At 37.0% G+C, this 12299-nt stretch overlaps 1 protein-coding gene across 1 annotated transcript in view; it reads left to right on the forward strand.

Annotated features, from left to right (window-relative positions):
* The window catches only part of wscd2 (WSC domain containing 2), a 71538-nt gene that overhangs the window by 1159 nt on the left and 58080 nt on the right, over positions 1 to 12299 (forward strand). The gene's annotated exons all lie outside the window — the stretch shown is intronic.

Consider the following 12299-nt stretch of genomic DNA (forward strand, 5'->3'; position numbering starts at 1 on the left):
AGTGATCTAATATGTGTACTCACAGCAAAACCCCCCCAGTGTTGGACTAACACTCGAGCGATTCTTGTGTTTCTGTTCCTGCAAGTCTAGCTGCACATTAAGTCTAATGCACATTAAGACTGTAGGTCTCAGTTAAACGTAGCGTATTCGAACTGTTTGTGTGTGTAATTTGCAAGCAATTAAAAAAATATATTTTAGAAGCCAATCTAATCCCTTATTTAATTAACTCCTCCACTGATTAATCAGCATATATTGTGTTGCTTTCCAGTTGGACACGAATGAACACTGCTTTTATTAACGCAACACGAAGTTCACAAAGGATTTAGATGTTATCTCAAAACAATTGCTAGGGGAACAGAGCAGAAAATTTTTAGGGAGGCACGTGCTTCTCGAGGACAACGCTGACATTTGGATTAAAAGATTAGAGAAAGACAGAGAGATGGTCAGGGTTTGAGGCTGTTGATTCTTGGTTGTTGCATGCTCTGCTGAAAATTCTCTGGCATTTCTGAAATTTAAAACGTGTCATCACTTTTATTCTATCATTTTTTTTGCTCATTTATTTTTTTTGTGTGTGTCTTTGCCAGATTTATTATGGAACTCCTGTTTTGTTTTGCCTCTTTTTTTTGTATCTTTCTCAGTGGGTGTATTAAAACACTTCGCTGAAATGTAATTATACACTGTTAATGCTTTACTCATAGTCTGGTAATGAGGGTGCTTATGCATGCTCCCACTCACGCTCTTGCTGTCGTGTTGTAAATGCACGCCAGGTCACGAATAATACAGAGACACAACGAACCGCTAAAATCTTCCCAACCCTGTAATGCAGTGCTGAGTCGAGACGTTGACTTAAATACTGCTGCATAACTCTGGGGCAACTCACTAAATTCACTAGCAAGTAGGTCAGTATGAACAACGTGTGCTGTATGAATACTTTCCCAACAAAATGCTTTTACAGATAGAGTTTCAGTAATATAGAATTGCTTGTCAGTCCGTTCTGATAGTTTTGACTGCTGGTTTCTGATTTGAGCATTGAAAAGGACATGCTGTAATTTAGTGCTTATGATAAAGTCGAAAATTCAAGCTGAGGATGAAAATTATTACTGAAAGATACAGGCTGGTACGTGGAAGCATTAATGTCTGGTGGACACTCTAAACATGGGACTGGGCAGCACATTAGAGCTTCCATGTACTAGCCTGTATCTGTCAGTATTAATTTAGCATCTCTCTCTCTCTCTCTCTCTCTCTCTCTCTCTCGCTCTAGCTCGCTCTTTCATTGTTAATATATGCCTGATCACGATTTATTTAAGGAAGTACTAAGACGCCACTTCAGGCACTCTTAGAAAATGATTTTGGCTGCGGCTGAATCATCCTCTATGTGGGAATTGCACTTAACTAGCTAAGTAACTTGGCATACTTTATTATATTAAATGTATTAGCTACCACTGTTTTGCGTAGTCGATTCGGTTTTCAAAACATGGGACTGGGCAGCACATTAAAGCTTCCACTTGGCTGGTGGGCTAGTTAATAACTTCATGATTTGTCTGCCCTTGAAATTGAATTTTATTTAGATGGCAACACACAAACACTCCAAACACTTTTAGCAGTGACCACTTAGCATGGTTTATTATGTATTGTATTGCAATCCAAGGACAGATTATGCAGCCGATGATAACACAAGTAAACACTTGCAAAAAAAAATAATTTGAAAAACTATGCAGCTATCGAGTGGCAGCTTGTACCTGCAGTTTGAGTATGGTCTTATGTTGTGGGACTCATAGTAGGACTATAAAGTCTGTCTTGGCTGTAAAAGTTAAACAGACAGCGTTGTTTTCTCTTGAATAAGTATCACCAAGTGGCACAAATATAATCTGACAGTGCTCTGTAAATTTGAGGATGACTCTGAAGCCGAAGCTTTGGGAAATGCCAGTTATTTGGTCTCTAATTGGCATTTTTCCTCATTCTCCTGTAGCAGGCCTGCAGGTCGGTTTGGTCAGGCTGAGTTTACAGTTCACTGGACAGACTGATGGCTTCTGATTTGTTCCAGTACACAACAGAGGGCTATCATAATTTAGAAAAAAAAAAAGTATACAATATGAAGCATTTTTTCCAATTATACATTATTCAGTAATTGATTATTGTATTAGTGAATAATGTATATTGTGCAATATTCAGTAACAAATAATTCTTATTTTTACAGCTGTATAGAAACCCTAATAATACAGTACATATTCATATATAATACAGTATATATGAATAATCTGTTCTCTTCATTTTTTTCTTCAAATCGTAATGACGTGCGTGTGTCTGTGATACAGGATATGTATCACAATGTACTGTATATGGCTGTTAACAAACTGCCAGCAAAACAGTAGTGTTTATATTAATAAAAGCTTTAAAAAATGAGTTGTGTTACAAATCACAATGTTTTCTGTAAGGAAATGTTTATTTTCGGAAGGAGTCTTCAGTGTAAATGCTTTGTAACTGTCACATCGTCACAGTCTGGAAACTCTTATTTCCCAGAACTCAGCACGGCCTACAAACATGGCTGCAGAGAACCACAACACCCAGACCTTCTCATGTTCACAATCTCTTGATTACTGATCATTGAGTCCACAGCTTTACTTAATCAACTGCACCACTTCATTCGCAGTATATAAGGACTCTCAGCACTCACATTCACTACAAAGAATACACTCAGTTTGTCCTAGTGCTCTTCACTATACCAAGCCTGTTTAATTGGGTTTGTCATTCTGGTTTTGACCCACATTGTTTCCTGTTTTCGTCTTTGCCTTGTCTTCTCTGACCTGTTTGCACATCGGCTGCACAACTTTGCCTGTTTCTGACCTTGCACCTAATTGTCGATTTGGATTTGTTGTACTTCATTAAACTGTTTAACCTGCAGTTGCATTCGTCTTCGCCTCCGTTACGTGATGGTAACAGTCTTTACAAACTTTAAGTTTTCCACCGGGATAAAGTCCTCATTATTTTGTTTAAAGCATGAAATTGTATTTCAATTCCAAGTCTGTGTATATTCACGTAAGCAGAAGTATTTGTGTGGCTTTTTTTTGTACTTTCATCTGTAGAGGTTTTATACAGTATCTCTTTTATTCATGTCAGAATAGCTCGCTGCACACTCTCAAGCATGCTGTGCTATTTAAGGCTTTGAACAGTGCACCACAATTCATATCAAGACTCTCGTGACACAAGTTCTTGCCAAGCGCTTGGTAGTGAGTGTGTCAGGGACAGGGTGACTTTTAAACCAAGGCTCAATACACCATGGTGTATTGAAAAATCTATTTCTATTGAACACGAGATCGACCACAGCCCAGCCGGCCATACGCAAGGGTCATCACATCATGATTCAATCAGTGGAATCAGGAGAGAGGCTAATTATGCTGTGTTTTTTTTATTCCCTCTGTAGAGATTTTATGGTTTATTGTTGACTGGCTGCTAGAGTCGGTGTCCTTAAGTGAATGTTTTGTAGGTGAGTTAATAGCCGAGTGTATAAACTTGCCTTAAAATGAAAAAAATAGTCTACTCCTAACAACTTATTTATTTATTTATATATCACAGGTCTAGGCAGTGTGACCAGTGTGGCTACTTTATTTGTGACATGTTAATAACATTTTTACGATATTTATTTTTGCAAAGCACCCGTAAATCAGTGAAGCCATATTTATGGATAACTATATGATCACATCCAGCATTTTTGTCCAGGATTTAACATTAACATGGAAGTGTAGGGAAATTTAAAAGATTTTCTTGTCCTGTTTCACACCTGAAACTTTTTTCCTCTACCACCAACACACATTTGAGAAGCATCTGCAAGGTGGGCAGAATACGACTACACATTTAAAAAGAGCTGCCTGTGGACCTATTTTTATTTATTTATTTTTGTCACAGTGAAGCTTCCAAATGTAAAAAAAAAAAAAAAAAAAAAAAAGATTTTTCTGAAAAGTTTTTTTTTTTATCTTCAGACTAATGAGGTTGCAGGTTGGGAGCAAGCAAGAAAAAATCTTGTTGTGAGATTTTAGAACATGTTTTAATCAAAAATATAATTGCTAATATTCTGTTGCAATATAACTAAAGATAATAACCTTTCTATTTTTGGGACATCTTTATCTTATTACATTTTTTATTTATCTTTATTTCATCTTTATTACTGATAATAATCAATTTCATCTACCGCACAAGCTAGGCTAGTTAGCCGGTACTAGCTAGGACTAGTAATTGCGAGTTCTCAAAAAACTGTGAAGTGGGCCTCATGGGGAAAAGTTCAAGTATGGTGGCTGTACATAATGTATTATTACTGATCTTTTGGTTTTCACTAAACAGCCATGTCATAAAACATCTCTCAATCTTTAACGTTGTGAGTGAGTAGTTTTATAGCTACAGGAATGAGAGAGAGCGAGAGAGAGAGAGAGAGAGGGAGAGAGAGAGAGAGAGAGAGAGAGAGAGCGAGCGAGAGATCCCATCAAGGATCAAAGGTAGACCGTCAATCCTCTGACATTTTAAAATATATTTCAATTACTAAATGAATGTCAGTGATATATAACCTATGATAGTACATGCTTTTGTCTAAATGCATTCATAAAGAGTTCAAACAAATATAAATTTTCTTTTGTAATTTTTTTCCTCTCTGATCCTCCACATCTTCACATTAACCAGCAAATGACCCAAAACATCAAAACATCATGGAAGAGCAAAGCAAACAGCAAGGAAAATGTCTACAGGCTCAGAGAGCTGAGCTAGGTCTTTGCATGTAATATTTATGGAGATGAAAAATGACTCTCTGAATCTGCTGTAATAGGAGGAATCCCACTTCTTCTATACAAACGTATAATTGTTCAAACTATTCACACAGTATGCAAAATCATTAAATAGCCTACAGTCTAGAGTTCTGTCCAGAGTTCATTACTTGTCAACAATTAGTTCCATAATGCAGCTGAATAATCACATTCAGTAATTTGTTGTATGAATTTGAAATATACGGACTACATTAGAGTAAGAACACGTTGTGAGGAGTAAATATCGTAGTTTGGCCGTTTTCCCACATCGACTGGTCCATGTGTTAGTAGCAGATTTTTGTATAGCCACAACCACTTGATGACCTCTTAAATAAAAACATGTCTAACTAAATTAATACCACAGCACTGCTGAATCCTTGTATCGGATTGGTCAGAAGGTGTTAATTAAGAAAAACAAGCCTTTTCTCAGCTTGTTAGTAAGTTGGGGTCAGAGCGCAGGGTCAGCTATGATACAGCGCCCCCTGGAGCAGAGAGGGTTAAGAGCCTTGATCAAGGGCCCAACAGTGGCAACTTGGCAGTGCTGGGGCTTGAGCTCTCAACCTTCTGATCAGTAACCCAGAGTTTTAACCATTGAGCCAATTCTACCAACTGCCCAATTCTAGCTTTTTTAAAAATACATTATCGTTTCTATAGTAACAGTTAATTAACAGGAACAGGAACTAACTTATGTCTTAATGTTAAATGTAACTATAAACAATTAAAAAATACGATATGTAATTCGTTAGTAAATTAAAAGTTGTAGTCACTGGCATGAGAGGAATACCACTTAGGGTTATATGAAAATAATAATCACCTTCTGGGTTTCTAACAAATTTCTGACAGACTGCCTCTCAGTAATAACTGAGGCCCAGTCAGTTATTTATTTATTTTCTTATAACAGCACAGTTCTATGTTTTTAAACCCCTATTTAATTCATACACAGCCTGTGAAATCTTGTTTCTTTAGTTACATTTAACAACGGGAACAACCAATTAAAAAAATTTGGGCAAAAAACTATTTCTTAGAACATAGCTGTCTTTATTTATGGTGCCTTTCGAATACATAAAGCAAAGTATTAAACCAAGTTCTTGTGGATGTCCTGAAAGCCAGTAATTTTTACGTCTTTCTGTTCTGTAGCTCAGACAGCATCTCTACTGGCTCTCAAGCTATGACCGATGCTCTGTGTGTGAGCAGTATCACTGTGCCCTGCTGATTGATGTTCATGGCTGAAGGGTTCTCCAGGGGCAGTCCACATAGAGCCATAATGGAGGATGGGGATTTGTGGCTGTGAGGGTGATGGATGTAGGCTCATCGTGTGGCATGGTCTGTGGAAAGGGCAAAGAAAGTGGCATGAAAGAACCGCAAAAGAGGTCTCATTAAAGGAAACTAACAAAAAGGCTTTTTTTTAGTGAATGCATATCATACAAGGTATGGTAACAATATCTTTTAGAATCCAGATGGGTAAGATGGATTTCCTGTGACACACATGATGGATCCGTAGCCATTAAAGCCCAGAGCTGTGATTTGTGATCTAGGATTTGGCAGAACTGACAGTAATGGATAGGTAATGGTTGAGAGCGACGATGTCATTATTATCATCATCAGGCAAGGTCTTTGGGGCCACTGCAGCTAAGAGAGACATTAATATATATATATATATATATATATATATATATATATATATATATATATATATATATATATGTTTGCTGTACATAAAGAGGCCAGTTAGCTCTTAAAAACAGATTCACAAAGTAAAAAAATATATACTGGACATTGAGTTCAAACAACAATGATTTCAAGTTCTTGACTGGCTAGGAGTCCAAGGGAATGTAATTGGTGCTGCTCTGAGGGTAGGAAGAATGACATTACTCTCTCCCCAGTCAATGAGCATGTAGATGAGATTATGAAACGATGCAGCAGTGTGAAAAGAGTTTCACCTGTCTTAGAGGTGTTGTCATGTTTTAGTTTCGCCTTTCACAGTTGGTGTCTGTGGTGTGAAAGGGGAGCGCTATAACTAGTGGATGGAAACTGGAAGAAAATTTGGTAAAATTAAGTGAAAACCAAAATCTAGGAACTAGGGGAAAGGTTATTATGAAAAACCATGGACGTATTTGCAACCAGACAGCATAAACCAAGATGTACATTCACTTGCCTCCAGAATTATTGGCACACATCATGAAAATCGATCATGAATGCATTTTTTCCAAAACGTGGTAACATTAGGGACTCAAACATTATTTCAAATAAATGCAAACAAATTGCTTTAACAAATTATACTTATTGTAAATTAGTCTGTCCCCAGGAACTCTGTTGTTTTTCTCTGGCATTTCATCACAAAGGAGACTTTGGTTGCTGGACTGCACAAGTCAGTCAATGAATACGATTTTTTTTTTTTTAAAGCAGTTACAAGTCCCAATATAGCTGCAAGCAGCGATTAGCAGGCCCAAGCATCATAGGTGCAGCAATGTCTGTTTCATGAGCCAGTATTGGGAATTGATGACTATGCCCCATCATTGAACAGACATGTGAAGTTTGGGCCACATTGTATGATGTACCGTAGAACTGTTCCACACCTTCAGAATAGCGTCTTGGATATCTTGCCATCATTCTGACCAAATGTGGTTGGAATCTGATTTGAACTGGGCAGGACGAATAGGTATAGGTTTAGTACCGGTCCAAATGAACAAAATCTAAAAAGGCTTAAGAAGACCAATATGGTGAAATTTTGTGAATTGAGATGAAACTGGATTCCCACATTGAAGAAAAATGTCACGGGGGTGCTATGGAGGCCCTGGGCCATGCTGAGTCCAAGCTTTGGTTAGACCCTGATGGCCAGCACTTCTGATTTTTGAAGTTTTGTGAGTTTTTGAGCATGCCAAGCATCTCACAAGAAGAAAGGGCAAAAATGTCTGGGAAAAAAATCCTGACAGATAAAGTCCCCTCTGAAAGGTCATGGAGGGAGAGACGTCATCCACATTCTCAAGCATTTAATTTAATTATTTTTTTAAAAAATAAGGAACTTGGAATGTTTTGCATGAAGATCAACTGGACCTAATTATACATTATTATGCATTATTAGCAAAAGCTCAGGGGATCACAGCCTTTTCTAAAGGTGGATTTCTGAACTAATTATTGTTGTGTTTGTTGTGGTTTGTATGTTCTTTTGTATCTCTTGTGGCCTTTTTGCCTCGTGTGGGAAAATAATGCTACATGACACAATGCACAAACAGGAATTGGTAGAGGGTGGAGTGCATGTGTGTGTGTGTGTGTGTGTGTGTGTGCGTGTTTGTGTGTTTGTTAGACATTGTAGAAAGAAGACAAATGGGGAGAGAGGACCAGAGGCCATGAGAATGTAAAAAAGGTATCATTTTTTTGTGGAAAAGGGAAAATAATAGAGAATAAAAAAGTGGCGCACAGTAGAGCAGCTTCTCCTAGTCGCTCATGAACTCAAAATGAAAGCAGTTTTGTTCCCATTAATGTTAAATATACTACGCCATAACAACAAATTTACCGTAAACAGCACAATATATTTAAACAGTCGTATATTTACATTAAAAATCTATATAAAAAATTTTGTTTTCATATCTAGCAATGGCACTCATCAAGCCACAATGGCGCAAGGCAAAACGTGCCTTGAAGCCACAAAATCAAAACTAAACAGAACAGAATACAGAAGGAAAAGACTGAAATGAACCAATCAGGGTGAACAATGATGCGAAATCTGGCGTAACTGAGAACAAACATAGACTTTATGATGCTATTCATCTTTAAATGAACCGAACTGTGTGGAAGGGTTGCATGAAAGAAACTCTTTGTGAGAGTCTCTCACTAAATGCTGCACTTAAACTTCAGCAAACCATTGGCATTAGAATCATGTGCTGTGGTCAGATGCGCCCAAAGGCAAACTTTTTGGCAGCAAAGACCTAAAATGTTAGGCAGTAGGGCGCTGTGTGCAAAGGAAAATCCCAAATCCACTGTACAATATGGTGGTGCATCATTAAATTGATCGCTTCAATATTTAAACTAGTTACTATGATATATCAGTCTGGTTAAAGTCTGGTTGCCTCTACCAGGAGGTTAACATGTAACGTTTGGCAAGTTAATGACTCCAAACATACTTCACAATCAATACACAAATGGTGGGGTGTGTGTGTGAGCACAAAAATCCATATCTCAGTCTTTGGATTTAAACCCTATAGAAGAAATATAGACTTTATTATCCTGTTACGCTTTAATGTTATTAAAAAAATAAACCTAATGGAAGTAGAAAGATGGACTTTTATTTAGACAGCTTTTCTGTTGATCTTCTGTTAATGCTGTTGTAAGCCTCTGCTGCAAAGCCCTATTAATATTAAGCACACAGCTCCTCAAATCCTTATCACACTTAATTTTCACAGATTAAGTTCCATATTGGAGTAATTAATACTAAGACAAAAATTGTTTTTTTTTTTTGTATTTTAAAATAAACTACACTACCCCAGAGTATTAAATTTGATATTTTAAAAGATGGCATCACATAAAAGTATAATTCACATTACAGTAGTTCATTTGAGTGTGTGTTTAATTGTTTTTCAGGTATCTGAATCATGAAACTTGTGTTTTGTCTTATTTATTTATTTATTTATTTTAGCATGAGTGTGGAAGTTTTTCCCCTACAGACAATATACTGCTGGATCAGATCTTTTTCTAAAATCATACATTTTTCTTAAGGAGAAAAATTTCCATCCAAAATTACCTTCAGCATTTTTTCCCACAACAAACTTAACTGTGGTCTAACTTGACTTTCACCCAGATAGTTTTCAATGCATGTGATTTCCCAGGAAGATGCTGGCTCGTGTGCTGGAACGAAAGTTACTACTTGTTGTATTTAGTTTATTCTTTTTTAAAATATATTATTATGATTATATTATTATTTTTTTTAAAAGATATTAAATCACAATATGATGCTTTGGAAGAGTATATAAAAATTTTATTGCTATGGGTTGCATTACTTTGTCTGTGTAGCGTCTTCGCTGGGAGGCAATAAAAAGGAAATATATCAAGTAAATACATTTCATTAAAATAAACAGCACTTTATAACCATTATACAGTGTCTAACGTTTATATTCACTTATACCACAATGCTGTTGAATTCTTGAATCTGATTGGTCAGAAAGTGATGATTAATTTTCTATAACAGAAGCGTTGAAAGTAGTGATTTATATCAATGCCCTCATTTCCATAGTAACAGCTCATTCACAGGGACTTGTATGGTGGCATAATCTAAACCTAAAGATAAACAGATAAACAGACGAATGTGGTTTCTCAATAACATAAACAAGCTACGTTGTATTATTAACCACTATTAAATAGCTGCTTTAAATGTAAATGATATGATACATGAACTAATTTGCCTTGTTGACAAGATATTCACAATGTTAAGTGAAACTATGAATGGTTCAAATGGTATGACGTGTTTAATATGAATGCATTTTAAAAGTACAAGCGTTGTCAGAACACTGCAGTGTAAGAAGAATAAAAATAGTCCAGGAAGCGATGCTAGGAAAACGATCAGTTTTGGGGTGGTAAGACGTCATGTCGGTGCTGCAACACACCATCTAGTTGTTGATTAATGTCCTGTAACACACTGTGACCACATGCAAATATTATGTAAAACGTACTCCCATTTTCCCATTTGGAAAAAAAACAAAAGCAAATGTGTGTTGGGGGGGGGGCAATACTCTGTTATTAATTAATTAAGCTAAAAAAATTTAATTAAATTTGTAATTATTTAAAAAACTTAAAAATACATCACCATACCAACGATATCTCAGAAAAGTGTATCGAGTAATTATTTATTACGATATCAATATTATAGCGATATATTGCCCAGCCCTAGTATACGCTTGTGTGCTTGTATTTTAATATACTAAAGACTACAGCTTAGCTGTGCACGTTGATGCACGTTATTCTTCACTCTGTGACACAAGAAACACAACGAAAGGAGAAAATTTCCCAGCCAATGCCAGTCCACACCTGTATTAGACATTCCACATCCCCCCTAGCAAGTCTGCTTCTGAAATGAAATCATCGAGCATGCGAGGACGGGTCAGACCCTGGAGCAAGCGTGGAGATGTCGTAAATTTTTCAAGACTTGTAGTAACCAGTGCGTAATGGCTGATAAAACTGTAATGTCAAGTTTTATTATAGTTACAGAACAATCTGGCTGTTAACTGTAGTAGATACAATAGTTGACATCGGTCCTAGGAGAGAACCTTGTAGAATCCCTGCTGTCTTGTTGGAGTGAATGGCTTTGAGCTGAAGAAGAGGTGGACAATGATTGGGATTGTTCTTCTTTAAGCACTTTTAAGAATTACTCTACAGTTCAGAGAGTGTGTGTGTGTGTGTGTGTGTGTGTGTGTGTGTGCATTTCTGGCTCAAGGTGGTGAATGTTATGCACAAAGAGTCATGGAGCAAATCAAATCGTTCTCTCAGACACACACACACACACACAATGATTTTTGAAAAATGATTATTTAATTATTAAAAACAGACGCATGAATAATAGATTTTAAAATGCATCTGAGCACACTAGTATTATTCAGTCTTAGCTAAAGATCGCTGATTATTAATTCACGCTCAAGGGTTTGCGTATTTAAGTATTAAGAGTTATTATCACAAATAATAATTACATTTCACATAACAGATCTCCAGTTATGTAGCAATATAGGTCTTCGAGGCTAAAGACTAATGCATCATACATAATCGAGCTTTAATAAACAAACAACAAGTCGTTAATTAACCCCTTATACGCGTCACCGCCTTTCTCTCTCGTTCTCTGTTTATATCTTCTGTTATCCTCTTTTCGTCTGTATAATTTATAGACTAACGTATGCTCTCTCTCCTCTTCTCTCTTCTCACTCTCATCCCTTTGTCTGTATTCTTAGTTGGACTTTGACTCTCCCTCTCTCTCTCTCTGTCTCTGCTGGTTTTGTGTGTCTGCGCAGCTCATATTTAATTCATGTTTAGAAAGGTTCCCGAATGGAGGGTTTGGCAGAGCCTGCAAGCACATAGTGACAAGTGCACACACGCGCACACACACACACACACACACACACACACACACACTATGTAAACAACCATAAAAAGGCTCCTAGCCACCTGTCATTAGTTTTTTCGGCCCTGTCTTCTCTCTCTCTCTCTCTCTCTCTCTCTCTCTCTGTGTCTCTATTTACTCTATCTATCTATCTATCTATCTATCTAACTATCTATCTATCAATCTCTGTCTCTGTGTCTGTCTCTTTACTTTATCTCTCTCACTCCCTTTCCCTCTCTCTTTCTCTCTCTCTCTCTGTTATATAACCTATAATAAGCTGTTCTGGCATCTCTGATAGCCACAGTGCCCTTCACTGCCTGACACACAGATCATGACTGGATTGTGTCTCTCGTGTCCATGGCTGTGCTGAGACAGACATAAGTCTCTGGATAACTGGACACTTTTGTTGTAGAACCTTTAAAGAATCCACCAAA

The sequence above is a fragment of the Ictalurus furcatus genome, chromosome 22 (assembly GCF_023375685.1).
Source record: "Ictalurus furcatus strain D&B chromosome 22, Billie_1.0, whole genome shotgun sequence".
Lineage (NCBI taxonomy): Eukaryota > Metazoa > Chordata > Actinopteri > Siluriformes > Ictaluridae > Ictalurus > Ictalurus furcatus.